Source organism: Loxodonta africana, chromosome 16 (genome assembly GCF_030014295.1).
Source record: "Loxodonta africana isolate mLoxAfr1 chromosome 16, mLoxAfr1.hap2, whole genome shotgun sequence".
Taxonomy (NCBI): domain Eukaryota; kingdom Metazoa; phylum Chordata; class Mammalia; order Proboscidea; family Elephantidae; genus Loxodonta; species Loxodonta africana.
In genome coordinates, this window is record NC_087357.1 from 10,649,161 (window position 1) to 10,676,533 (window position 27,373).

Consider the following 27,373-nt stretch of genomic DNA (forward strand, 5'->3'; position numbering starts at 1 on the left):
GGTGGGGGGCGGGTAGTGTGAGGTCACTGTGGAAAGAGAGTGGGGTCTGAGGGGGCCCGTTCCAGGCTTAACACTGCAGCTTCTCGTCCCTGGTGGGTGCCTGTGTGTAGCCCGCTGATGTTAGTGTTGGTATCTCATCTGGTAGGGAATTTTTCAGGGTGGTAGATATGGCCATTTGATTCTCAAGCTATATTCCTCACTGTGTGCTCCTTCCTGCTTATTCTTCTGTAGTCTGATCTGTGGCCCCGAGCTAGGAGGGCTGCTCTGCGTAGCAGGGCATGGCTGGGCTGGCCTGACCTGGCCTCCAGCAGGCCCTGGAGACAGGGGATTCAGCTTCGATGGTGCCTTCCCCCGGGCTTGTCCGAGGTTGGTGGGGATGTTAGAACAGACTTCCTCATTGGATACGGGATCCCTTCCTTTCTTCAAAACCCACCTTGTTAGTGCAGCTAGTATTTAGGGGACTGTTTAGCAGTGCCGTTGTGGCCAGAAACCACGGCAACGGCCCAGTGGCAGCGTCTTGGCCCTGAACCCCCAGCTTCTCCCAGTCCTGCCTGACATGAGCGCACAGCATCCTCAGTGTGTGTGGTTCAGTCTGTAGGAGAACATGATCTTCGTGGGAAATGGAAAAATACAGAAAGTATGAAGAAAATGAATAATCCATAAATGATTTTTATGATCCGAAAGGCATATTTTAAAAGTCACCTTTAATCCTGTTGTGTTAGGTACTCCCGAGTCGATTCTTGACTCAGCAACCCCACATGATGGAGTAGAGCTGTCCTGTAGGGTTTTCTTGGCTGTAAGCAGAGCAGCTGGCCAGGTCTTTCTCCCGTGGAACTGCTGGATGGGTTCAAACTGTTGACCTTTAGGTCTGCAGCTGAGTGCTTAACCAGTGCATCACCAGGGCTCCCACCTTTATTTTTAGTGTGGAGAAATGTCTTCTAACATTTTGGATGTCTTTCTGTGTGTTATGCATATATATTTGTACCAAACATGAAATTCATTATTTCAAGAATATTTTAAAAGCAAATATATATAAGGTGATCTGGATTATTCTGTGTGTTGTATTTGTTTTCCACTTAGCCTATAAGCATTTTCTTGTGTTGTTAAATACCTTGGAAAACTTACTAGTAAATACATATCAGGGTGCGTGTTGTTAGTTGCCATGAAGTTGATGGTTCTCACTTGTGGCAACTCCATGTGTGCAGAGAACTGCAGTTTTCAGGCACAGCCTTTCAGAAGCAGATCGCCAGGCCTCTCTCCTGAGGTGCTTCTGGGTGGTTTCCAACCTCCAACCTTTCGGCTAGTAGTTAAGCACTTAACTGTGTATGCCACCCATGTTGTTGTATATCATCGAGTTGATTCCAACTCACAGTGAGACCCTACATGACATATATAAACCCACTGCTGTCGAGTCGATTCCAACTTACAGCTATCCTATAGGACAGAGTAGAACTGCCCCCCTAGGTTCTCCAAGACTAAATTTTTGCAGAAGCATACGGCCACGTCTTTCTCCCATGGAGCAGCTGGTGGATTTGAACTGCCAACCTTTTGGGTAGCAGCCGAGCTCTTAACCACTGTGTCACCAGGGCTCCCATTTGACATGTATGTTGTTAGGTGCCGTTGAGTCAGTTCTGACTCATAGCAGCCCCATGTATGGCAGAAATGTATAGGTATCGTGATACATGATATATGGGTATAACATACGGTACCAGTATATCTCTCTAGGGCACCAGGATAGGTAGTTGCCCAGTTATCTTTCTTGCTTTTTGGCATCTTAGATTGTTATTCTGTGTAATCCTTGACCACCCCCTAATTATTCTCTAAGAGTAGCATTTGGGGCTGGGGCATAAAGTCATAATTTCCAGAAGAAAATGTGCCAGTTCAGGTTCCCGCTGCAGTGTGGAAGTGTTTGTCTCCTTGACTTTTCAAGAGCCTGTCTTAGCTACCTGATACCATACGTGGGTGGCTTTAAAGAACAGACATTTTCTCACAGTTCTGGAGGCTGAAAGTCCAAGTCGCGGTCTGCTTCCTTGCTGATTCCTTCCTCGTCGGTAGTCTGGGACATTTCTTGGTTACTTGGTGACCCTCACATGGCGTCTGCCTTCCCCCCGTGTGTATATCTCTGTCTATTCTGGTCGTTTTAAAACTCAGAAGTGATGAGGTTTAGGATCTACCTTTCAATGGTATGTCCTCATTTAACATAACCTGAGAAAACCTTTCTACAAACACGTTCACATCCACAGTACAAAGGCCAAAAATTCAACACAGGTTTTTCTTTAGGGAGAGGGGAGGCACAATTCAATCCACAACAAGCATTAAACCTTTAAGGATTTTATCTCCCTGTACTTACAGGTTCATGCCCTGAGTATCAGGAGAACAGCCCCTCTGCTAACTGTCTGACCTTTATGCTCCTTGCTAAACTGAGGGCCAATTGGGGTGCCTCACCCAGAAAGAAGTGGCTGGTAGGGTGCTGGAAACCCCATCTTTTGACTTTTTTTTATCCTACACGGGAGAAAACCAGGGACCAGAGAGCGGACTTCCCTGATACCCTAAGCCACTAGCAGTGGCCACTAGCTGGACCCTTGAATTAGCTCCTCTTTTGCTTCCACCAGAAACCCTAGTGGCGTAGTGGGTAAGTGCTACGGCTGCTAACCAAAGGGTCGGCAGTTCAAATCCGCCAGGCGCTCCTTGGAAACCCTATGGGGCAGTTCTGCTCTGTCCTGTAGGGTCGCTATGAGTCAGAATCAGCTCGATGGTACTGGGTTTGGTTTTGGTTGCTTCTACCACTTTTGGCCAGTTCTGGACCCTCTCACAAACGTGCATCCACCTCAGCCAGTTGCATTCTTGTCCAGTTATAGTTGGAGCCACAAGAGTCCAGAGATGACATGCAAGCGTCTCTCAGAGTTGCGGTGTGGATCTTACAATGGTCTTTCCATTGCCTGAAACTTGGCCTGCAGGGTTAGGCTTCCCTTTGAGCAGAGCTGACATTAGGGGTCCTGGCCGGAGGGCTCAGCTCCCTGTCTTTTCAGAGTTAGCAGGTCTGTCTGTTGCTTGAGCTTAATGCAGGTCTTCGTGCCCCACTCAGAGACACAGCTAGGCTCCCGCAAGCCCCCGGGTTAGCTTGCTCGGCCCAGCTGCTTCCCATCCGCAGCCAGCTGGGCAGTTTAGGGTGTGGGAAAGCAGCCTGGCTTCCCAAGATGACGTGGTTGTGTGGGTGGCTGCTCACGGATCCACTTTTTTCCTTCTTTCAAATGTGGCCTGCGCCAGCCCTGAACAGCAGCAGCAGCACCCGCTCATCAATTTACTCTTCATGTTAGTGTTTCTAGTTGGCAAGTCCTCCAATCTGGTACCCGCTTGCCCTGCTGATTTCTCCAGTGGGGACCCCTGGGGACAGGGCATTTCTCAAGTGGTTGGAAGCCTGGCTGGTGATGCCAAGTGTAGTTGCTCAGTCCCCTAGCCTGTAGTGTCCAAAAGTAAAAGGCTGAAAGACAGAACCAACGAATGGACGATTAATTGACTGCATTTGAGACAATACTGGGAAGCGATCCTATTTTATTTTCCTTTAAAAAGTGGCCAGGTTCCAAGTCTTCTCTAGTTTTCCACTCGCTCCCCTTATATTTGAAGACAGGCATTCCAAAATCTTGGCTCTTGGGTCTTTTTACATTCCTACAACCTTAAACCAGCGGAACATATTTAATATTACAAAATTTCCATAAACATTCTCTTGACAGAGCCTGTGTATGTAAACTTTCTACCTTGAGGGCAGTTTTTCTTTTTTAAACTGATGTCAGAACTCTGGGACGTGGGGGTTTGTAACGAGGTGTTGCTTTGATCTGAAGGGTCTGGGTGCAAACAGGAAGGATGAGGGGTGCTGTTTAGGCACGTGGGAAGAATTAGCTTTCAGGTGGGGTTTTTTTTTCCTCCCCCCAGTAAAGGATAATTGTTTCGGCGCTAATTAACATGGTTCACTTATAAGGCATTTGAGTCCTGGGCAGGTGGCTACGTCAAGGTGACAGTTTTCAGGTGTCCTGTGTTAATGTCCAGTTGGCTCCGATGTGAGAAGCATATTTGTTCTTTAGCGGACATTGTGGTTTTATTGGTTTGTGCTGTGGAGGACACACCGCTTCCTGCCTGACAGGCCAGGCCGTTCTGGGCTGGTTAATAATTAAAGGCTGGGCAGGTGTACGTGTGTGTGCGCGTGCACGCATGTGTGCGTGCATGTGCATGTTGGATGCACCAAACCAGAGCCACTTGTCCTTGTTACCTTGTCACTATAGTGGCCTGAGGTCCTGGCTAGAGGGGGATCACACGTGTCCCACCTTGTGGAGAAGCTGCCTGTCCCTCCCACTCTCCCATCCCCTCTCCAGCCTCCCCTTCCAGCACTCCTCAAGCAGGCTCCTTCTTCCTCTGCCGTCCGGTGCCCAGCGCTGGCGGGTGTCGTTTTGCCTGGCTCTGTGGTGAGGCTTGCTGGAGAGACGTGTTGCCACTGTGGTTTGGAGTAGGGTCGTGCCCACCAGTCTCCTGTGATCTGGGCAGCAGTGGGCTGGGGTTTGGACCCAGAGTCTAGTGGCCTCTGCTGAGTTCCAGTGACAGGGACCAGAGTCCCCTTTGCTCCTGTGTCCCCAGGACTTAGCGTACTCCTTGGTACTTAGTAGGCACTCAGTAACTATCTGCTGAAAGAACCCAAGAGTTTGATGTCACAGTTGATCACACACCCAGTCAAGGTTGTAAAGGGTGTGTCTGAGGAAGCTGGGGGCTCAGGTAATAGCCGCAGGTGGGACTTTCTGACAGGGTGGAGGGTGTCAGTGTGGGGACGGGTATGGCACTTGGTTAGGGTTAACTGCTGTGGACACCCCATTGTTGCTTTGCCAACATGCTCCTCACTGGACTTGGGGCAGCAGTGCAGAATTCTAGATCGTTCTTAAGCCTGTCTAGGGCAGTGGTGGTTTAGTGGCAGAATTCTCACCTTCCAGGATGGGGGATCCAAGTTCGATTCCCAACCAATGTACTTAGTGAACGGCCACCACCCATCTTGTCGGTGGAGGCTTGTGTGTTGCTGTGATGCTGAACAGGTTTCAGTGGAGTTTCCAGACTAAGACTAGGAAGAAGGGCCTGGCCTGGTGATCTGCTTCTGAAATTCAGTCAGTGAAAACCCTGTGAACCTCAACAGTCTGATCCACAACCATCACGAGGATGGCACAGGACGAGGCAGCATTTTGTGCTGCTGTACGTGGGGTCACCGTGAGTTGGGGGCCAACTTGACGGCAGCTAAAAACATGTAGAAAGCCCAGTGACCAGCAGACCAGGCTGGCTGGGACTCCGTGGGGCTCTGGGCACTGCTCGGCCTTTCCCGTGATGTGTGTTTATGTCTGAGTGTGTGCGTGTGCTTCCATGTGTACACTCCCTGTCATCAACAGTAGGCAGAACGCATTTGCCAAGTGATGCTCCGTAGATCTCCCAGGTGGGCTCTGCAGACCTAGAGGACCTCCTCTGGCCAGAGGCAGCTGAGCCGATGCTGGACTGGGAGCGTGCCGGCCGGCACTGCCTGCCGAGGTGCAGGTTTTCCGTCAAGCAGCCGCCTGGGCTCTGCGGTTGTTGGTGTGGTAGCAGCAGTGATTTTAACCAGCTCAGTCATCTCTGTGTCTCGTTGTATACTCCTGGAAGTTCTTAGAGAAACCCCGCCAAGACAGTTTCCCCTGGCGAACCTACAGGGCACTGCTCTGTGTTGGTCTGTCATCGAGTATCTGCTGAAACAAGTATTTCTGAGTTTTAGCTTTTCTGCAGCTCTAGTCTTTTTAAGTACTTCTTTTGACCTTCCAGTAACAATGGGCACTTGCTGTAAAGGCTCTGACAGTCTTCCAAGTCTCTCGGCGTTCTTAATCCACCGAATAAGCTGTTGCTGCTCACTTGTGCGGCTGCAGATGCTCCTGAACTTCCCACTTGCAATTCGATGAACCGTCACCTCCTCTGTGAAGCCTTCTACACGGGCCGAGTTCTCCGTGCCCTCGCTGATCAATTCTTGTAACTGAGATGTTTTTCAAAGATAGAGCAGAGGATGTTACAATCTACACGCACCATTAAGGTCAGGTAGATGTTAACTGTTTTTGTCTTCCGACCTTTTTTTGACAAAGAATAATACTACAGATACTGCAGTACTTTCCTGCCCCCATTCTTTTTCTCCTTCTTCCTTTCCAAAACGGACCACTCCTTAAAGTTGGTACATATCATTTCCTGATGTTTTTTGGAAATTCTTTTTACATGTTTCTGTATCTGTAACCGTTTGACTGTCTCCTGTGCTAAGCACTGGAAATGGAAGCAAGTAGGAAGCCCACAGTCTAGTCAGTAGGATAAGTAACACCGGACAAGGCATATACATTGTGTTACACGCACAGTTAATTAAGTAACTTGGTTTCCTACTGTGTTCTAGATATGTGATCGAGGTTCTTAAACCATTTAGAGACTTGGAGATGGTTGGGCACATAGCAGACTGGCAGCCAGAGCCAGCAGAGCATTACAGAAGATACTCATGAGATGGGTTTTGAAGGGTGGGTAGGAGTTTGCAGACAAGCCTCCACCACCTCAGGAGGATGGTTTCTTGGCTATAGTAGATGGTCAGTTAACTTGAAACTGTGTTTGCATTGTGTCACTAGAGGATTGGGACCACTGAGAGACTCAATCTACCTACCCCTGCTAGTGCCCCGCAAATTGGGATGTCTGCGTGTCCCCTCCCCCGGCCCCTGGACTGGGAGATTTGGGTTGTAAAATGATGTGTGTGTACAGTTGGGAATGAATTACTTCTTGACCTTGTTGACCTTGGGTACATGATAACCTTGACTGCAGAGGCCACCTTTTTCCTGAGTTCTTCAGAATCGTTTCTGCCTTCAAGGCAGTTTTCAAGTAGGAGCTGGTGCTTGTTAGAGTACTCGGATCCTCTGCTTGGTGAACCCGCAGCAGAGAGAAGAGCCAGGAGAAGGAAGGGTTTTGCTTTGAGTGGGGAGTGGGAGACCCTGGGAGGCTCCTCTGTGGCTTGCACCGGAACGGGGCAGGAAGATGTCACAGGATCAGATCCCAAGAGATTAGCCCCATCGTTTTAGGAGCAGATGGTTTCCTGAAGATTTGAACGGTGTGACTGGGAAGTTGTTTACAATAATTCTGTGCCTTTTTTCTGTTAATCAACTGTTTTAATCCTGATGCTAAGAAGGGGTTGGAAAAGGTCGGGGCGGCAGCAGCAGTTCACGTCTGATGCGTACCCATCTCGTTCTCATGGGACTCAGGAAAGACTACCTTAAAACACGGACCCTCCAGTTGCATAGCAACTTCAGGATTGCAGTTCTGGCTGTTCTCCTTGGAAGAACCATAGAAAAGGTGCCCGGACCTGGGTACTGTCCAGGTGTTGGCCTTTTCTCTAGAAGAAAGGGTCGCTCCCTGCCTGCGCCTCGTGCGGCTCTGTGTAGGAAGTGGTCCGGATACCGCGGTGGCGCCATCCATTTCTGCCTTGTCTCGTGTGTAGTAAAATGGATGTGTCTGCTGCCGGCTCCATCGCCTTGTTTCATACTGCATCTGCCAAGAAAGTGCAGTTTATTGAACATTAGGATTGAATTCTTAACTGAGTAATCAATTTCAGCAGTAAGTTAAAACGCCTTCTATGAATGGACATCTGCAACCGTTAATCAGAGCTCCAGTAGTAGATTAACAGTTGTCGGCATTTGTGCTAATAATAGCACTTATAAACCAAAGGCTGGCGAATCGTACTTTATAATTCCGTATTCCTCCAAACAGTTGGTAAGACTTTTTGCTTGCAGGTATTGATCGTTTGGTCCCTTGGCTTCCTACTGGGGGATGTAAAGAAAGCCAAATGACATTTTCCCAGTGATGACACAATATCACCTTCTGGTTTTGCACACTTGGCTTTGTGTCAAAATAGATGGAAAGAGTTCATTTGTTCTTGTGCTCTTCTGTTCAATTTGATCTGCTGTGTGACTAAAGCAAGACAAATAGTATTTTTAATGAAACCATTTAATAACCTCTGGTAGCTCAGAATCGAAAGCATTGGAAAAATGCAATTAAAGGATGGCTAGATGTAAACAACAAAAAATCACTACTGCAGCCTCACTGACCCAATTCATTTTCCTTTCAGGGTTTCATCACCTTAAATGGTTTTGAACCAATGAAGCTGCATTCCCTCAAGAAGACGGACAGCCCATCGTGTGAACTGTAGGGTTTGTGGACAGATTTATATTGGTGAGTTATTGTAAAATATCTCCAGGTAAAAGTTCAGTTTTCTAAAATCCCCTTTGGAAATGTGTTTTCAATTAGTTGATGGCTGTGGATCGCCGGCAGCTTCTCGATGTTTCATTGGGATGTCTAATAGCAGGATCATATTGATTGTCTTTCAATTAATTGCATCTGGTATTTTCATTTATCAAAAGCAAAATACATGTAATTAACTCTGAAGCAATATAGCTTGCTGTAAAGTGATTTTTGCCGCTGCCGCTATAGAGATAAGTCAACGGAAATTATACTACTAGGAAACCCAAGTCAGAATGGAAAGTAGTGTTGTGACTTTTCAACATACTAATTAAAAAGAATAAAAATGAAATAGAAACACAGTCATATGCCACGCCAGAACCGGATTATTTCCAAGTTCAAGTAGATTTAGACGGAAGTCTTTGGAAGGGAAGCAGCTTGCTGATTCTGACACATCTTGATCAGCTTAGATGTTTAGAGTTACCAACTCCTAGGGTTTCTTAAAGATATTTTTAAAAAACGGGAAACTTTCCCTGCCACATATAAATGGTTCGTCCTGGGGTTATTGGCAATGTGTCCTACACGGAGGTGAGTTTTCCATTCTGTGTGCATGTATTGGGAGTGTGGTTTAGAAAACCGCAATGTGTCAGTCCTTTACCTACAGCAAGGGTTTGGTGTCCAAAATTTAGTTTCAGCCTGCCTTTATCCATTTTTTGACAAAAGCTAGGTCTTACCCAAAAAGTCTCAAAATGGCAGCTTTCCTGAGGAGATTGATTTTTATCCTACTTAGAATTTTTCCCCCCTTCTTCAGCTAACATTGTCATTTAAAAGAAAGAAAAAGTACATGAGCAGATTTTCTCAGTGATCTCTCCGTCAGATTCCTAGGCTGGTTTCCTGAAGTGTGAATTGAGGACAGGGCCGCAAGGGGACTGGCTGGTTTGGAGGAAGACCACCTTCACCATTGGGGCATCAGGCCTCGCTTCCCGAGGAGCTGGGTGGAGTTAGAGATGGGGAGTCCAGTGGTCCTCGGTGGAAACTGGTGGTCCCGTCCCCTGGTCTAGTTGTAGAGTTGGCTGGGGGCCGAGCTGAATCACGCCCTGATCCAAACTAGCAGAGCGGGTTGTGGGCCAGGGATGTGACTACAGGGACCTAGGCCTGCGGAGACCTCTCGTCTGCCAAGTCTTCGTGGCCTTCTTGTTTGTGAGTGAAGCAGTGGGCTGGATGGTCCCTGAGGCACCCCCCCCCCCCGCCTTTTAAATTTAATTTTATGTAGAAGTCCAGAAACTTCCCAGATTTTATGAGTGGGCGTGCCTGGTGAGAGGCCGCATGTAGGCTGACCCCTCGGAGTGGCTCCTCAGTGATCTTTGAGTGATTATGAGAATGTTGAACTACCTTTGGATGAAGCGTGAGGAGGCACAGGTGTGTGTGTATTAGTGAGCCGTGGTGGCTACCTCAGCCATACATGTTCAGTTTGTGTCTCAAAATTCTGTCTCACCCGTTTTCCTAAAAGAAACACTGTTTTTGGACTCTGCTGAAATCTGCCCTGGATTATAAGGCAGGTCTCTGCACATGTTATCGTGGGCCCAGAGTTTGTGGGTGTTCGTCCCAGTGTTGGCTGCTGCGTCTGGGGATATTTCCAGTGGGCGGTGGTCATGGAATCTGCCAGTCCCTGTGGGTGTCCAGCCAGTCCTGTGTTCAGGACTTCAGAGCTCCTTTACCAGCAAGGGTGTTGGTGCCTCTCCTGCAGGTCAGAGGAGCATGTTAGCTGGATTGCCAGAACTGTAGAGGGATGCACAGCACATTTTATGGACATTCACTGTGGGGCTGGGAAACTGTTCCTCTCAGAATGCAGTGTATAAGGATGAAATGGACATTTACAAACATCAGATGTTGTTGAATAATGGCTTTTTCATTCGACTCGCCCTAGAACTTGGAACACCTCCAGGACCCTGTTTAGCAGTGATCTTGGTCACAGAGGCGTGCTGTCGTTCCACAAACACATCCAGCGTCAGAATGGAATTGCAGCACAGCTCCTGACGATAAGCGTTTCCTGAGTGCTGAGCGGGCCCAGCTCTGCTGTGTTTTAGGTGTAATTTTGAGTAAGAGTTTTTGACAGCTTGGAAGAGCTGAAGAGGCTCCTTTCCACACTGACAGTGTCTCACAGAGTCTACAACCACACCCACATTGACTTTGGCCTCTTGGCCTGGTTACTCCCAGCACGGGGTCACCCTGCCTCAGTTAACCTTCGCCCACAACCACACAGGCGGGGTTCTCTCATGTCCCACGGGTCATCTGGCTGCTCTTGCTCTTCTCCCTGTAGCTCATGGTTTAAGTCATACCCCACTCTGTGTGGCACCACCCACTCAGCTCTACCTTTGGTCAATACCTATTAACACAAGAGAGGGCATTTTGAATTGTAGCCAAAATCAGGACCAAGGGTTGATATCAACCAGGTAGCTCACCTGCTGAGAACTCTGGTCTAGACTAAGATCTCAGGCGTGCAGCTCCATAGAAATAGACAAAGAACGTGCAGCTCCACAGAAAACTCCGTAGTTCACTGAGTGGCAAACCCGTGAGCACCAGAACCATTTGTACGTCATTTTTGTCCTCTTAGCACTTTTATACCCTGAGCACGTCCTAATTTAAAAGCATTATATTTCTGTTGTACTAGCCTTGGTGTTTTGTTTGTTTTTAATTTCAAATCAAATGTTTCAACTTCCTTTCCCAAAAAGAAGCTTGTTTTGTCATTGATGATGAATAACGACATACTAAATTTAGATCGGTTGCATTTCGTTCCTGCTTTTACTCTCTGTTCTGTCTATGGCTGCTTGTTAAAATGAAAACTCTTCTTGCCATATGGTTTGCTGACTTCTCCAGGAACCAGTTAGTTCTCCGTCAGCTCAGCAGGATCATTGTTTTTCTTGTAGCGTTTCGTTATTACACGTTAATATTTGCAGCAGCGCCCAATTATCTTGTAATTTTAACAGGTGTCAGGAAAAAACTAAGTGCTTCTTTGTTCAATGTCTACAAATAAGTGGATGTGCAAGTCAGAGCGCTTAGTTTTATTATGTGAAATGATGGCATCGTAGCCGTGCTGTGGTTTTGCAGAGACACAACAGTGTATGTGTCAATTGTGTGCCCAGAGAAATGCACGTACTACGTTATTGTGGCAGATTACAATAAGGATGCAGAGTATTGACCTTCCTGACAAAGCCTCAGGGAGAGAGGACCTGAGTGGATGGGCGCTGTAGCTAGATCTGCTTGGTGGTGGGAGAGGCCTTGCCTGAGTCTGCCACAGCCATCCTAGGATCCACTAGCTGGCTGCCCAGGAGAAGTGTGGCTTTAATGGTCTGGAACCCCTGCCCTGTTTCTGGCAAGACAAACCTTTTTCTTTCCCAATAAACAGAATAGGAAGGATTGCCTTATTTTAGGAACAAACACCTAAACCCTGAGGCCCGATGACCAACGTTCGAGGTGCGGTGGAGGAACCTGGCTGTGGCCATGCTGGTTCCAGTGCAGTGGCCTTCCAGGACCTCCTGGACCCCAGGGGCTTCCCGGGCCCCAGCCTCCCAAGGGCTCATCCTGCACTGGCCACCAGCCATCCAGGACACCCATCTGGCCTTCACTACGGGACGTGTGATCCTGCTCCAGCTTTGAGACTAGAGGCAAGGCTGCCAGCATCGGAAACCACAAACCCAAAGAAGATACGCAGGCCTTTTATCTCTGGGGAGCCCTCCAGATGAGAACCAGACTGAGTTGGGGGTAGTGGGAAAGATGCTGATGGAGATTACTCCAGCTCTCTGGAGAGGGCAGGAGGGCCCCACTGGAGCTCTTGGTCCTTGTTTGGGTTTTTTTTCTTTCTGAGCTTTCAGGGACCAGTTGTGCAGCTCCAAGCTGCACGGGGCCACTCTTTCTCCCAGCAGCAAATGGGGGTGTTGATTCAGCCTTCGCCTTTCCTCCCGAGACTCGAACTAGCACGGCCTGCTGAGTAGGACTGTGGAGATCATCCCCTTGAGTCCCAACACCACCCAGAGTCACAAGGAGGTTCAAGACTCCGGCCCCCAGCTCCTCCTGGTGGGGTTTGTTTTCTTCTGTGGTAGCACTGTTCTCCACCTCCTGCCAGCCCACCCAGCTGCTGGTTCCAATCAAAGTCCATTTACCAGCGAGGGAGGAACAGAGTGGAACAGAGGGTCTCAATTATCGCCCTGTCCTCCATGTGTGGGCAATAAAGAGCCTTCCTGTACTTCCTGGGGACCTGGCCAGGGTGGGTCTGTGGCAAGTTGCGTTCCCGCTACAGGGTATGTGATGGGGGTCCCCTGCTTGGGGGAGGGATGGCTCGTCCCACCCCCCCCCCCGTCTCCCTCCTGGTGAGGTGGTGAGTGTGTCAGTCACTGTGACACTGTTCAGGATTATGCTAGAAAATGTAGGTGCAGGGTCTATCTCGCTTCCCAAGATCCTTATTACCCTGGCTAAGATCCCCATAGTATTAATGAAGAACCTGATTCTCAGCTCTGTTTGAGAGCACGTGGGGCCTGCAGGCAGATCTTGGGCACAGGCACCAGTAGTATGGCCCCACACAAGTGTCCCCTTGTCCTGTGCTAGTGGGAGCGTTTGAAGGAACATCGCATTTGTCCATCTTGCTTTGCCAACACTGCAGGATCCCCTGGTACTAGTCACCATGATTTTCTGGTATCCTTTACGCTGTCCAAATTCATTCACTCAAGTGTATAATGGAGTTGGGAGGCCCTGGGTGGTATAAATGGTTAACAGCCGTTAACTGAAAGGGTAGGGGTTCAAGTTTACCCAGAGGCACCTTGGAAGAAAGATCTGGTAATCTAGTTCTGAAAAATTAGCCATGGAAAACCCTCTGGAGCACAGTTTTACTCTGACGCACATGGGGTTGCCACAAGTGGGAACTGGCTCCGTGACACCTGTTGTTTTGTTTTTGTTTTTGAACTCATATCGTGGAGTCAGCACCTGCCCAAGCGAGTGAGAGAGCAGCTCTTGGTCCAGGCGACCCATTGCTGTCGAGTCAATTCTGACTCAAGCGACCCTGTAGGGTTTCCAAGTCTGTAACCTTTGATGGAAGCCAACTTCCACATCTTTCTCCCACTGAGCCGCTGGTGAGTCCGAACTGCTGACCTTTCGGTTGGCAGCCAGGCACGTACCCACTGCGCCACCAGGTCTGAGTGAGGTGAGGCTGAAATGTGGGCTGTTTCGCCCTTTGGGGTGTGGCTGTGTGCAGGACTCATGCAGAAAGCACCCTTTTCTCCCCAGTGAAAACCTGCTGTGGTGGGACCTGAGGCCTGGCCTGTGAGCTTTCACACTCCCCCGCCCCTCGGTGCCCCAGTGGGCTGGGAACAGGAGCCCAGTTTATGGGCCAGCCAGAGGCAGGTGTCCGCAGAGTGATCATTATCATTTCCCCAAGGCTCTTGTTTGTTAGAGGAGGAAGGACGCGGAGGCGTGGGCGGAGGAGGGACAGGGCAAGGGCCTGCATCTGTTGAAGGAAATACAATTTCAAGTTTACTGAAGTTTCAGCTTGGGGATTTCTGTCAGTGTGTGAGGGAGTGGGCGCCGACATCAACAGTGGGTCTCTAATCAGTGTTCCTGCAAGTGATCAATGGCGAAAGAGAGTTCTTTATTTCTGTAAATATTTGTGTTTAACATTTACGCGAGTTGCTGCTACTGTTGGAACATATCACACCACACGAGAGCACACCACACCAACACACCACAGCACACCACAACAACACAACACAGTTACTCTGCGAACACATCAGACAAATAACATTTTGGCGGGGCAGGGGCATGGTCTTGGTTGCATTTCCATCTGTGTTTTTATGGAGGGACACACCCTCACTGAAGCTGAACAGGTGGGTTTGTCCATGTTCAAATGTTAAGTTGGCTTTACGTTTGGCTTACTACTAAATGCCCTCAGCTAGGAATTCTAGAAAAATGCTTAGTGTCTCAAGAAGGGTTTGTGTTTCAGGCCTGTCCCGAAACATCTTACATGGTACTGAAAGAACTGGGCACCTTCAAAATTTTTCAAGACCTAATTTCTGAATCTCGATTTGGACCGTTGTGTAAAACAGCAGAAAATCAGATGCCTTTTCTAAAGTAAGGGTGTAGGTGGTTCTCACGTACTGTCGAGTCGATTCCGATAAGTGCTTGGTGGATAACTGAAAGGAAACCCTGGTGGCGTAGTGGTTAAGAGCTACGGCTGCTAAACAAAAGATTGGCAGTTCGAATCCACCAGGCGCTCCTTGGAAACTCTGTGGGACAGTTCTACTCTGTCCTATAGAGTTGCTATGAGTCGGAAACAACTTGACGGCAACGGGTTTGGTTGATTGGTTAACTGAAAGGTCAGCGATTTCAACCCACTAGTGTCCCCATGGGAGAGACCTGCCGATCTGCTCCCATAAAGATTACAGCCTAGGAAACCCAGCGGGCAGTTCTACTGTCGTATAAGGTCACTGTGAGAAGGCTTTAGGAAAAAGGCTAAAAATTTGTTGCCCCTGGTAGATTTTGTGGCCCAGGGCTTGGTGCTTTCCTCTGGGGCCGAGAGAAGGATGCTGTCGCCTTCGGCTTCCTCCCTCCGCATCTGCCTACAGCCAGCTAACTCGTTTCTGCTTTATCGATTGATACATTTATTTTTTGGCAAACTCTGCAACTCCTACCTGGCTCCTTGCTGTTTAAAAATAAAGTCTTCTTGGTTAACTGAATCCTTTTGGAACTCATTGTTTTCACATAGCGATTAAGATAATTCCCCCAGACTTGTTAAGGATGAATAGGAGGTTTTTCAAAGAAAATGCTGTGTAACCCACTAGGCTGATACGTGAGCATGTCTCCCATGAGTGGACATCTGTGGACGGAGGGAAAACGGAAAATTTTTCTGTCCTTATCCTTAGAAGCAGCCCCGAACAGTGACATTTATACATATTTCATCATGTGGTTTCTTTAGGCACATGGAGCAAACAAATCAATTTCTCAGCAGTACGCTATTTAAAAGAAACAGCAGCAACCTGTGGGGTAAGTTGCAGAAGCTGTTAGGATTAATTATATATGGCAAAAGAGATAGAACATTAGGGGAAAAATATAAAATGTATTAATAAAAAAAAATACAACCCATGGGTGAAGAGCTGTTCTGAGCATCCGATTATGGCATTTAATTTCCGTTTCTTCATAAACGTACCCTGATGACAGCGTCTCCCTTGCCCCTTCAAACCTCCCCCCGCCCCATTCTGTCCTTTCTCTTGGTGGATGGAATCAGATGTGCTGGGGAGCAGTTGGATCTGTTTAGAGTGGGACTTGATTTATCCCAAAGCTATTGTGCCGTCTTTTAACATAGAGGTTGGTGGGCCGCCTTCGTGTAACCCACTAAACAAAAGGCCAACCAGCACGTTACACTACCCGCTTGGGGGAGCTGTATGTATTCCCAAATAATACTGCTGTGGTCTTGAGCTCTCTACCCTGGGAAGCGGAGAGCCATTCCCGCCTCTCTCTGCGCTGGTAGGGTGGGGAGTTCTGTTGGAAGCCTGGCGTGAGGCCCAGCTCTGTATTTCCTGTCCTTGAGGGCGGGAGGAGTTGTGGCTCAGTGGGTTGATTCAGTCCCAGTTGGGATTATGATGACAGCAAAAAGGCCCACTGGCTCCCAGACCCCTGTAGCCTGGGTCCTTTGGGGCTTAAGGGCAGATAGCCTGCATATCACATTCCTTCACAGGCCCAGTTGGTGGCCCTCAGGAAGCGGGTGTTTCCTGTGTGAGTAGCTGAGAGCCCAGGGTCACATTCGTTTAAACCTTAACTTTGATGTGAGTACTGTACTCCTGGCTTTTTATAATTCAGTGGAAACTAGCTGCCGCTACGTAATTATAGCAGACAGGACTGTAGCTTCCTCCAGGAAGGCGGCTTTGTATTGATTTGTACTCTGATCTCCCACGGGCTTAAGTGGAAGCACCGTGGAGGCCTGTTTAAGGCTGGAAAGCCTTCTGCTTGCATGTTTAAACTGAGCAGATTGATGTGGCATTTGACTTGGCTGCGAAGCAGCTCAGCTCTTTAGCGTGGGATTGCATCATCGCAGGCCTCTCCCTATGGCTTTGGCACTTCCTAGCAATCAGATGGGGAAGGTGAAGGTTCTGGTTGCCTAGAGCTTGGCCATGGCCTTGCTGATGGCCAGAGGGAAAAAGTTTCAATGGCAGGGCCAGGAAATGCTTACAGCTCGACCTTGACCTCTGATGGCATTGACCTTGGGCAGCCTAAACCCCTCTGAGCCTCCCCTTCTGTAAAATGGGGTTAATAGTAGTATTGACTCTCAGACTTGTAGGGGGTTAACAATGAGACAGTCACCGAAGAGTGCTTAGCCAGCAAATGGTAGACTTGATGAAGAATGCCGAATAAAGGATGACCATGAGCAGCAACTGCCATCCAGGGGCTCAGCATGGGGGCACACATGGAGGCCAGGCTGGAGGAGAACGTTATGGGGTACATCTTTCAAGGAGGCACTTGTAGTCTGTGACCTCAGTGAAAATTCAGATTTCTCCTTTGTTGCAGATGAATAGACCTGTTTCTTTGGAACTTGGGAAGTTGAGTATACCCTCCTGTACCCCAGTCAACCTGGTACTGACTTTCTTCATCAGGCGATAAGGGATTTTTTGAGTCTCCCTGAAGCCTTTCCCAAATGTCATACATTAGGTTTTAGTTTTTATTTATGTTGTGGCCAAGCCGCTAGCTTCTTCAGCAGCAAAGGCCGGAGGCTGGGGCTATGATGCTGCACCCCCTCCAGCACCCCGGGGTGTTGTGTGGTTACCTGGAGACCCGTTTGCCAGCGTGTGCCCTTCCCTGGGAACGTGTCCTCACCCTCTTGTTAGTGGCTTGAGGTCTCTGAAACTGGCCCAAACATGAAGTGCGACCCGGAGGCCGAGGCTGGTGCGGCTGTCTCTCCCCAGGGTGACCCGGTCAGCCGTGGAGAAAGCCAGCCCATTGGGCTTTCTCCGGAGAGCGCGGCTGGGAGAGGCAGTTTAGCACGGCCACTTCACATGAAAGGCTGTTAGATTCAGGTCACCGGGCTTGGACCCCTGCATTTTATGGCAAAGTCTGGAAATGCAGATTTGTAACAACCAATGTTAATGAATTCAGACTGTTTGAATTTCACACTGAATAATGGCTGGAATTATCAGAGCCAGCGGCTTCTGAGATGCCTGGATTGGTGTAATCTTTTCTCAGGATTAAATTGATAGAATGATGTAATACCACATTACTTTTATTAACAGTCTTGGCTGTAAAAGAAACACACCTATTAGGACAGGAAAATTTAGTAAAAATAGTAGTAATAACAAGACAATTTAGAATATGTAATACATTCCATAAATTTCAAAATGCCACATCTCATTTAAAATGCAGTGTTGCGCCCATTGATATGGAATGCAGCACCTTTGTACCCGAGGGCTTCTCTTCTACGTGAAAAATATTCTATTTAAATGCAGATTTTGATTTGTAATCTAGGAAGAGAATTCTGGAAGAATGGGGAGAAGGACAACCCTGCATCTATTAACTGAATTTTGGTTTTATATCTTGTTCTCATTCCTTCTGTCCTTTCTCCGCCACCTCAATCCTACCCCCTCAAAGGGTACTTACTGAAGATAGAAGAGAAATGTTAAAGTTTCAGAGGTTAATAATGTTAGACTCTTGTCTGTCTGAGAATTCTGCTCCACACCCTCCCCCATGGCCAAGTTGAAAAACATAAAAGCCTCCCTCGCCTCCATTTCGTCATGTGGCGGAGGCTTGAGAATTTCTTCCTTTGAACTGAGATCCTTGTCACAGGATGAGATGGACACATATCCTAGAACCCTGTCAGTATTGGTCACGTATTTGTGGCATTTAAGCTCTCAGTTTAATTTTAAAACACTTTCATATGAGTTGTGTGTGTATTTGCTCTGGGCACTAGCCTTCCCTCACTTTTCCATGTAGGTTCTGAATACCTTACCTAGAAAGCACATGAACAGCCACACCTCTGGGTGCAGAAGTGACTTATTTGATGTGGAGCTTAGGTTACCAGAGAAATGGGTTTATAGCTTTGATATTACGAGCACCGTTCTCTTCTGCTGTTGTCTCCATGTACTGGAGCATCTCCTGCCCTACACACTTGTCACTTTCAGGCTGAGCATTGGGTTGGGGGTTCTATGATATATCTGTCAGGGGAAATGGGAAGTAAATTCTTTATAATATGTTAATGATCTACTTGGGAATTTTTAGATACAGACAACGTCTGTGCTTGTCGGACACACAGTTGCTAGCTTCCACTGTCTGACACGAGAGGGTATTCACAGTCTGTGTGTGACGCTGATGAGACCTACTGTGACCCCCTCCCCCTGGAGCGGGGCTTGGCAGTGGGGAGTTTGGGGGGCCTTTCATTTCCTGGTGCCTTGGGACTCCTATTTTGAGGATGCCTCTGGTCAGAGTGTGCTGGGATTGTGTTGGTTTTGGGTAGAATCCAGATGATGGCCCTAACCTACTCCAGCCTGGACCAGACCTTCTGGAGTGATGGGTTCAGAGAAATGTGGCCTCGCACCAGGGCTCAGATCCCGCTGCCATTCATGGGGAAGCCACCTTCCCTGTTAGCCCAGCACCTTTGGCAACTTGATCTTATTTTTCATACAAACCTGTTGATAGCTTATGTGTCCAGGAGCGATTGGCTTTTCCTGTTGAGGGCGAGGAGGTTTGGCCTCCTGGTGAGGGTGTTTTCCAAGCAGTTGGTGGGAGATCGTCCTTCCTTCTGAGTTTCGGCCTTCCCTGGTACCAATAGCAGAGTTGAAACGGATCTTTTTTTGATTGGAGGGCCCAAAGTGGTGCCACCCCTTACCCTGAAGAGGAAGCCTCCAAATAGGCTTCCCAGGCAGCCTTGGTTTGTCCTGCCAGCTCGGTTCTTGAACTTGTTCTCGTTGTTTTCACTAGTGCTGCAGGTTCAGTGGTTTCTCTTGGATTTGGCCAGAGCAGAGGTGGGATTTGAACCTGGATCTGGGTTTGGCCTGCACGCCAGCATGTTCTGCTCCACACCTTCCCATCGGGCGGTATTCTCCCAAAACAGTCCCGATGTTGGGTCTCAGAGTGGCTGAGATTGGATGTAGATGACCGGCTGTCGATTGGATAGTTTTCTATAATCTGTCACCACAGACTCCAGTTCTGTTTATAAACAGCACACAGAAAGAAGGTTTCCTGACTTGGTAAATCCTCTCAGTTGAAGGGGAGCTTGTTGAGTTGTGTGGGGCTTGCAGCTCCGTTCCCCTGGGCATACATGGGTAGGAGGCAGACCAGGCAGCAGCCTTTTGGGCTACTGTAGCCCAGCCCACAGGTGGAAAGTCAGGGTCTGTCCGTCCATGCATCCCTGTCTGTCTCTTTCCCCCCTCTCCAGTGGCATCCCTGGGCAGGTGCAGTGACACTATGAGGATGCGGGACAAGTTGGGGAGAGGAGTGAGGGAGGGTCTCCTAGCCTGCCATGGGCATGAACCCACCCCCCGGGCAGCCTGGCCCTGTGGTTGCCCGGCCTTAGAAGGGCTGTCACAGAGACTGCCGAGTCCCACATACACTCCTGTTGTCACTGATTCTCAGCCATCAGGGACAGTGTGTGCAGGTGCCATGTTCATTACCAGCACAACTAAGGAACAGACTTCAAGTGATGGGGTAACCTGCCTGTTTCCAGAGCAGAGCACGCCCCTGCTCTGCCCCACCTGGTGACTGAGGGCTGGGAGATGGAGTACAGCTTAAAAAAGAAAAAAAAGGCACACACTTGTGTGCCAAGTCGCTTCTGACTCTTAGCAATCCTATAGGACAGAGTAAAACTGCCCCTTTGGGTTTCCTAGGCTGTAATCTTTAGGGGAGCAGATCACCAGGTCTTCTCTCCCTTGGAGCAGCCTCTGGTGGGTTCAGACCACCAACTGATCTTTCAGCCAGCAGCTGAGCACTTAACCATTGTGCCACCAATGCTCCTTGGCATGCATTTAGTAGGTTCTTTATAAAAAAGGGAGGTTGTTTACTGCTGCTGTTACTGCTATTATTATCTACTGTATAAAGAAATGGACACTTCTTTATCCTTTTGTTTGCACCTGAACTGTAGAGAGGCCCGTAATAGAAATTTCATCTAAAAGATGTCCAGATGTCCGCAGCCTATTTGTCTCTGGCTGAACTCATGCACTCATACAACCATGCATGGTGTTGACACCTGCTGTGACATGTGCCTGCAGCCAGACCCGGAGGGGATTTCTTATGGTCTTGTGAGTGTCTTTACCACCTGTTGTCAGTTGGTCGTACTGCGGTGGCCTGTGTAATGCCATGATACTGGAAGCTATGTTACCAGTATTTCAAATACCAGCAGGGTTACCCATGGTGGACAGGTTTCAGCAGAGCTTCCAGACTAAGACTAGGAAGAAAGGCCTGGCGATCTTTTCCCCCCTTGGAGAATAGCCAATAAAAATTCTATGGATGACAGCAGAGTATTGTCTGATACAGTGCTGGAAGATGAGCCCCCTAGGCTGGAAGGCACTCAGAACACGGCCGCTGTAACAGTGAATTCCCAACATAATCACAATTGTGAAAGATGGCGCAAGACGGGGCCACCATGAGTCAGAGCCAACTGGATGGCAACTAACAAGTGCTCATCTGGGTGCTTTTGCTGCCCCTTGGGGTTGATTTTGAGATGTGTGGCCTCTTACTTAGCATCCACGGTGTGGAACTAAGGTCTTGGACAGGTAGTGGTCTGTCTTCATTCTTAGAAATGGTGTTGGTAATAATTAGACTGTGTTGCTTTCTTATCCTTTTTCCCCCAAGTTAATGAGAAAGAGCAGTTTAACTTGAGGCTGGTAAACCTGGTTCACATGTTACCTCTACACTCTGGTGGTAGTGAGGCGTTCTCGCGAGTATGGATCAGATTATTTTATGACGCCAGCATGAATATCGGGAGAACATGCGTAATCCAGAGTCAGCAGGTCCACACAGTACTATTTCATTACGTTTTCAGGCAAAAGCTGCAAAAATTAATTGGAGGCGTGTAATAGTTTAGAATGTGAGCCGCCTTGTGGTAATATAAATTATATGGAGAGAAGACAGTTTTATATACTGAAAGGGGAAAACTGGTTTACTTTAATGAGAAGAGATAGAAGTGTAGAGCTATTTTTTCATTACAGATGCACTCTAAAGTGTTTGGACTTGGTTGATGAATAGAGTTAATTCATTGCTACAGTTCCAATAATTCATGTTGCACAGTTTAATGACTTCTAGATAAAAACGGGATTGAAATGTTAATTTCGCTGAAGAAATTGGGGCACTCTTGTAGATCAGACCCCTGCCCATGAAACCACTGGTTAGTTTCACTACACAAGCCTCGGGGTATTTCATGATGCAGACATTTTTGTTTCTCAACCTGAGTTGGCTTCCCTTTTCTTTTTTTGTTTAAACCTTAATGTGGGTGGTGGTCTTACATGGGAGACTTTTTCGGGCAGAGCTGTCCCTAGATAACTTGACCCAGTGGAGAAGTTCCCAACATTTAGCTTTGTAAACAACCACGTCTCTGTGTTCTGCTGGCTATTGCCCGTTGTTGTTTCTGCATTTGTTTGGCCGTTTGTACCTATTGATTTGGTCATGCCGTTCTCGTCTCCCTGTTTTTGAGGGGAAATTGGAAGGATTGTCCTGTCAGGATTATATTTCTGAGATAGCTTCCGGTGATACAGGAATTTTATATCATTATTATTTTGTTTTGTATTTTTGTTTCCTTTTCCACTTTCCACAATAGGGGACCCTCCCCGAAGGGCAGATTCAGCACTGAGTTCAATGTCTTCTATTTCTCATTAACTCACCCCCAGAAAAAAAGATGAGAAAGAAGATCAAAACGTTAACCAACAGAGATGTTACAGAATTATGGGGTACTGGACATTGCTTATTTTTATTCCCAGACTTTTGGTGATTTTGATAAACATACATTACTGTGTCTTCTTGGCAAGGGGCCAAAACACAAATCTGTAAGGATAAATAAAAAAAAGGGAGGTGTGAATCCAAACTCCAGCCCTTTGTTCTCCTGCTTTGCTTTTGGGTGTGCTGTTCAAAGGGCCTTCTAGAAAGGATGGATGGAGGAGGTGAAGGACGGAGAACACTTGCTCTCTGTTTGCCGTGAGATGTGGGACTCCTGCGCCCCCTAGGTAAGGACCATTTGGCCCAGACACGACTGCGTGAATCCCACGAGGGTTTATCTTTAACCCAAGCCTTGAGTCTCCAGAGTGGTCTGAACACTTGGGAGAAGGCTGTTCGTCTACAGAAACTGTCTCATTGACACCCCTGTACCTGTTCACACTCACCAGTTAGGTTAGGATGAGCCCCATACCTGCTCACACTGAGACCCTGTTAGGTTAGGACGAGCCCTGCCCACACACACACCTGTTCACACTCACCTCTGTGGTTAGGACCAGCCCCATGTACTTGCCCACACTTAGACCCTGTTAGGTTAGGATGAGCTCCCCCCACACACACCTGCTCACACTTACCTCTTAGGTTAGGACCAGCCCCTGTACCTGCTCACACTTACCGCCTAGGTTAGGACAACATAGAACACCTACCAAAGTAGAACACTCAGCAGGAGCCACCCAGACTCGGGGTAGAATGCTGGTGAGAAAGGGCTTTCTTTAGGGTCTGTCTCCTTGAGGTCCACAGTCCTTGAGGAGTCACTGCCTTCAAGCATGGACCTTTGTTGTATTCTTGTTGACCCGTTACCAGGATGAGCATGTGTGGAGTTGAGCTTCCAAAGTTGCATTCCGTCCATCTCTGGCCTGGGAGGAAGAGCCTCCTCACCTACCTTGCCGAGGGCTCCCTTTTGTTTCTCCCCTGTTGCTGCGACGCAGAGCTTGACCACATGATTCCAGCCCTGCCTGTAACAGCTGCAGCTGCTTCCTGAGATTGGGCTGTTGGACGTGATGGTTGGTATTTAGGATTTTGGCCTTGAATTTGGCTTTTTAGTACCCTAGATCCCATTCCTTGCCTTCGTTGGTTAGTGACCGTCTAATACGAGGGAAACCATCAATCAGAAGGCGTGATGCAATAGCCAGAGAAGTGGACTCAAACGTAACCACTGATCGTGAAGATGGTGCGGGACCAGGCAACGTTTTGTTCTTCTATGTACATAAGGTTGCCATGAGTCGGAGCGGACTTGGCGGCAACTAATGACAACAACGTTTTGGTAAAAAATCATTCCCAGCTCTTTCTTAGCATTGCTAGTTTCTCTGAGGCTTGAATTTATGGCTCCTTTAAGGCAGGGCGTTCCAGCCTTAACACTGTTGACCTTTTGGCCTGGCTAGTTCTTGGCTAAGTGGGAATCGGTAGTCCAGTGGTAGAATTCCTGCCTTTATGCTGAAGAAAGGCCTGTTGATCTACTTCCGAAACTCAGTGAAAACCTTATGGACCACAGTGGTCTGATCCGTAACTGATCACGGGGAAGGCGTAGGACTGGATGTTGTTTCGTTCCGTTGTGCGTGGGGTCACCATGAGCTGAGGGCACTGTAGGATGTTTAGCAACATCCCTGGCCTCTACCCGCTAAGTACTGCCAGAGGCTTTCCCATCCGCATGTGTCATGACCAAACATATATCCAGACATTATCAAATGTCTGTTGGGGTCATAATGGCCCTGCCTGAGAGCCACTGGTTGAAGGGGTGGGTGTTTAATCCATGTCTGCTGTGCTTGAACTATGTTGGAATCTGGTCTCCTGTTGGGGTTCCAACTGGAATGACAGGGAAACCATCTTCCAGCCCGTATCAGGGGCTGGTTCTGCTCTTCGCAGGTCCTTGCAGCCTCACTGCGGCGGATTTGTTTGGGCCAAGTTGGCTTATGACTCCCTTGTATAGGAAGTGGGCAGGGCAGCCCCGTGAGTGGAGACATCGACGTGTAGACCCTGCTCTTGGCTCCATTCCACTCACGTGGCTGCTCATGACAGCGCATTTGACAGACAGATTTATTTGTCACCTTGCCACAGTGACATGTTGGGATTGGTTCACTGCTCATGTGCCATTGAGACTTGGCTGTCTGAAATGGGGACAAAGCAGCCTTCAGAATGAACTGGAATGCATCTTATCAGCACCAGGCATAACTTACCGCCTGCTTTCCCCTGTTTCTTTAACTTTTAATTGAAACCATTTAGTTACCACCCCTGCTGCTAGGAATCTGGGGACAATTAGGAAAGCCCCATCTGTCCTTTGAACCACATTATATTGCTCCTTGCCTTGCTATCTCATGAAGATGGAGAATTTTAACAGAATGCCGCAGCCTCGTCATTTTGTGGTGCTTATCTCAGTTGAATGAGCTATGGCATCTCTTTAATTCAATTATTTTCTCAAATGCTGGCTTTGAGATGATTTAGTGGAATTGGGCGTCTGAGCATTCCATTGCAAAGCAGTGACTCCCAAAGAGGCTGTAGGTGGATTTTTTTTTTTTTTTTAAGTTTTTACTCGGGGCCAGCGTCGAGCATGTTCTCTGCCGCGCCCCAAGCTTCCTGGCACAAGCCCCCACTTACCATTTCAAAACATAGATTGGACATGGCAGATGCCACGGGCTTTGCCAGTCTTTCCCCAAGGCAAGGAATTATCTGTCTAGTAATATTAGGTCAGTGGGTTCCTGGCCGGCTGTGTCTGAAGGAGGGGGAGGGGTGGGCGCCTGGGGTGCCAGGCGGGAGAGGCAATTTATAAATCTATAAATGTGGTAAACAGTTTCCTCTCCTGCTTTGGTATTTGACTTTGAATTAAACAAAGTATCATGAGCGGGAGGTGTATAGTACACTTACTTTAGCCATTTTGCTTTCTAATGTGGAAAATCTGCTGAAAATAGGATCTGGGCAGTCATTGTGCCGTGTGCAAAGGGGTGTTTAAAATGCTGTCCCAAGTAGAAGGCACTAGAAAGTATGCTTGGGCCTGCATCTTTTCAGTGAGAATTCTGTTATTACGCCTGTCTTCTGGCTTCCTCTGGGCCCCAGCATCCCTGTTCAAGTCCCTGTCTTCAGATCACAGGACACAGCAAGGACTTATTTTTCTAAAACGTTAGGATGTTCCTGGCCCAGTAGTAAAGGGTTACGGGTGCTTCCAGGAATGTAGGCAAGGTGACAACTTTGACCAGGGTCCACGGAGGCTGCTTTGGGGCCTTGAAGTTCTGGACAGTTGCAGGTGAGGTGCAGAGATAGAGGCAGGAGGGAGCACAGAGCCTGGGGCCCAGGCGTCACTGGGGTGGCTGTGTGCGGTGCTGCCGTGTACTGAGCATCATTCCTGCGCTCCTGTGGTCCAGGTGGGGTGGGTCTGGGGGTGGGCACCTGCCCCCAGGGTGAGCAGGGGTGGGAGGAGCTGCCAGCCATGTACCCCGCTGATGTGGTATAAAGGTGGGTGTTTCCAAGCATCCTGGCTCCTAGACATAAGCCAGGACCTGCATCTGGCACTTCAAGGGAGTAACAGCTGCCTGTTCCAACACGGGCTTGTCCAGCACCAGCCCCTGCTGTCCAGGGTGAGCAACGGAGGTGCTGCCACAGCTCTGTGGCCCTCCAGGGCTTTCCATCTTTGCCTGACTTGGTACATTAGACCTAAATCCAGTAAGCTGAGGTGCTGCCATGCTGTGTGCATGTTTGTGTGTCCGTCCATCTATCTGCCACAATCTTGCTGTGGGCGCAAGAAGAAGGTTAAAAAGACACAGTCGTCATCTGGAACTGCAGTCACCCGTTAGAGTCTTCAGACAGACGTGAAGACGGTGTCGGCCTGCACAAAACCACGTGTGCCCTTTGAGCGAGTTGTCGCGTTTCCCCATCCCCCATCAGAAAACGCTTCCATACCCCAAGATGTCCGCCATGGTGTTTACTTGATGGAGAAAAGACAGATGCCTTCAGCGTCCAACAGTGGGGAAATGGCGAGTTGTCTTTAAAATGATGCTTTCATGGTCGGAAATAATTTAAGTAGAATGCTTGCATTAAAAGCAAAAAGACTCAACAAATAGGTTTCTCAGAGCCTGGCCATTCATTCTGAACTCTGTTCATCCTCAGATCGGGTCCTAGAGCTGATGCACTGAGCGTCTATTTTGAGTACAGCCCCAGAATAATCAGGGGAAATGGGATGATGAATACTTTTACAGTGGTTACCTTCAATTTGTAGAATTTGGATTTTTTTTTCCTGGTTTCCGCCTTAAATGTTCTGTCATGAATTACGTTGCTTTTTTAATAGCGAAGAAAATTGCTGGTGGTCCGGGCCATGTGCTTGCTGAGGAGGTGGGGCAGGGCAATGCGAGATGGATAAAAGGCGAAGAGATTGCCCTCCGCCAGCTCCCACCTTACTCCTCCTTTTGCTCTAACAGGCAAGTGTCCATGAACACGTCCAGGAGTTTCGTGTTGGCTTACAAAAAGGGGATCTTGCTACCCTGTATCCCCACTTGATATAACAGGCTGTGCATAGATGGTCTCTACCAATCAGCAGATCTAGCTAGTACTTTTTTCCTCTTTTATTCCCTTTGGGCTGGGCGTGTGTGCATCCATGGAATTCTAGGTAAATGGAGTCAGTGTATTTGCCGTGTTGCTAGTTTGTGTAAGTGTTCTCCTTTATTTATTTTTAAAATTGTCTTTCTTGACAGCAGTGCTAAGCCTAGCTCCCTGGACTCTATCACCTCTGCCTTTTGGTAGCTTTGTGACTTGAGGCAGGTGGCTAAGCCTCTCTGTGCCTCAGTTTTCTCCTTAAAAGTAGGGTCAATAAAAATTCCTATCTCATAGGGTTGTTAGGAAGGAGCCGTGGTGGCCTAGTGGTTAAGTATTTGGCTGCTACCTGAAAGGTCAGCAGTTCGAACCCATGAGCCACTTTGCAGGAGAAAGATGTGGCAGTAGACTTCTGTAAATATTTACAGCTGTGGAAACCCTATGGGGAGCAGTTCTGCTCTGTCCTACAGGGTTGCTGTGAGTCGGAATTGACTCGAGGGCACCGGGATTTTTTTTTTCTTTCTTTCCTTTTTTTTTTTTTTAAGGCTCGTAAGGAATAAATGATACTTGTAAATTACATTGGTAAACTGCGTAGAACTGAGCCTGGAGACCTACTAAGCAAGATTGTCAATTTGTTATCTTTTTGGTGGCAGTGGTGGTTCTT

At 48.2% G+C, this 27,373-nt stretch overlaps 1 protein-coding gene across 2 annotated transcripts in view; it reads left to right on the top strand.

The window, feature by feature from the left end:
- Positions 1-27,373, top strand: part of CTBP2 (C-terminal binding protein 2) — a 161,671-nt gene that overhangs the window by 43,187 nt on the left and 91,111 nt on the right. For both annotated transcript variants that reach the window (XM_064269199.1, XM_064269200.1), the window contains exon 2: positions 8,138-8,241. The gene's annotated coding sequence lies outside the window, so the exon portion shown is untranslated. The remainder of the gene's footprint in view (positions 1-8,137; positions 8,242-27,373) is intronic.